We start from the raw sequence: 2127 nt of genomic DNA on the forward strand, positions 1-2127 counted from the left end.
GCTTTCTAAGGCTGTCAGGTACAAGATCATAGACCTGCACAAAACTGGAATGGGCTACAAAACCATAAGTAAGACGCTGGGTGAGAAGGAGACAAATGTTGGTGCAATAGTAAGAATATGTAAGAAACACAAAATGACTGTCAATCGATATTTATCTGGGGCACCATGCAAAATCTCACCTCGTGGGGTATCCTTGATCATGAGGAAGGTGAGAGATCAGCCTAAAACTACACGGGGGGAACTTGTTAATGATCTCAAGGCAGCTGGGACCACAGTCACCAAGAAAACCATTGGTAACACGTTATACCTTAAAAGTTTAAAATCCTGTAGTGCCCGCAAGGTCCCCCTGATCAAGATGGCACATGTTCAGCCTGTCTGACGTTTGCCAATGAACACCTGGATATTTCTGTGAGTTATTGGGAGAAGGTGCTGTGGTCAGATGAGACAAAAATTGAGCTCGTTGGCATTAACTCGACTCGCCGTGTTTGGAGGAAGAAGAAGGAGGAGTACAACCCTAAGAACATCGTCCCAACCGTGAAGCATGGTGGGGGAAACATTATACTTTGGGGGGTGCTTTTCCGCAAAAGGGACATGCCGACTGCACCGTACTGAAGGGAAGATGGATGGGGTCATGTATCGCGAGATTTTGGCCAACAACCTGCTTCCCTCAGTAAGAGCATTGAAGATGGGTTGTGGCTGGGTCTTCCAGCAAGACAATGACCCAAAACATACAGCCAAGGCAACAAAGGAGTGGCTAAAAAAGAAGCACAGTAGGTCATGGAGTGGCCTAGCCAGTCTCCAGAGCTTAATCCGATAGAAAACTTATGGAGGGAGTTGAAGCTCCGAGTTGCCAAGAGACAGCCTCAAAATCTGAATGATTTAGAGATGATCTGCAAAGAGGAGTGGACCAAAATTCCTCCTGACATGTGCGCAAACCTCATCATCAACTACAAAAAACGTCTGACTGCTATGCTTGCCAACAAGGGTTTTGCCACCAAGTATTTGTTTGCCAGAGGGATCAAATACTTATTTCTCACTGCAAAATACAAATGTTTTTTTTTTTGGATATTCTATCTCTCAATGTTAAAATTAACCTACCCTTAAAATTATAGACTGTTCATGTCTTTGTTAGTGGGCAAACTTACAAAAACAGCAAGGGATCAAATACTTATTTCCCCCACTGTAGTAGAATTCCAGACTTATTACCACATAAAGTTACATTGGACAGATTTGAAAAATGAGGCTTGGTCATTAAAAAAATGGGAACCCCCATCTCTAAGATCCTATCACAACATGTAGTTGGTGTAATAATAATATTAGCAAATATCTCCATTTAGAAATGTAACAGTTTTTAAGATTTGTTATTTCACTTTCCCCCATGTAGGGCATTGCAGTAGCTTAGGTATCCCTAGTACTTGCTCATAGCAGCGTATATGTTCATTTTGTTTCCATCTTAGGTTTTGTCTGTTTAATAGCCAGTGTGAACATGCTCCTACACAATGCAAGTATACCAACTTATACGCCAGTTAATTTCTCTCGGTTTTGCTTTAGGTTTTTGCACTCAAGGGCGTGGGCTCCCTTTCTTTGAGCTAGGCATTACACTTATATAGCTTCCCATTGCTTGGGACCCGATCTTGCTCGGTCCTTATTCACATTGAGGTAATTTTTGGCACATAGAGAGGCTTTAATAGTAGAGGTTAGGCCCATCCTGACTGGATACACTTTGGCCCTAGTGGGATGGCTTTTGTGCTTTTTTTCAACAATAACGTGTTTACTATGTACCCTATGTTATTTGTATGCACTATTGCATTTTACTTACAGCAGAGTAGAAGTTCATTTTGATCCTATTTTAGGTTGTCTAATGGCCAGTGTGAACATGCCCCTACATGTTGCATGTATACCAACTTATACTCCAGTTCATTTCTTTCAGTTTTGCATAAATATATATCATCTCTGGCTTGCTGAGCTGACCGGCAACGGGTGAAACCAGTCTATGAAAAATATAAAGTTACATGTGAGACCATGACAATTTATTCCCTGCAGCCACAATGTGCTCTCCCCTTGGCATATAATGGTATTATTGGATTTACTTTGATAAAACACAGTTATTAAAAACATCCCAATCAA

This window comes from Phyllobates terribilis, unplaced genomic scaffold, assembly GCF_046119375.1.
Source record: "Phyllobates terribilis strain yellow unplaced genomic scaffold, ASM4611937v1 Scaffold_3__8_contigs__length_932513732, whole genome shotgun sequence".
Lineage (NCBI taxonomy): Eukaryota > Metazoa > Chordata > Amphibia > Anura > Dendrobatidae > Phyllobates > Phyllobates terribilis.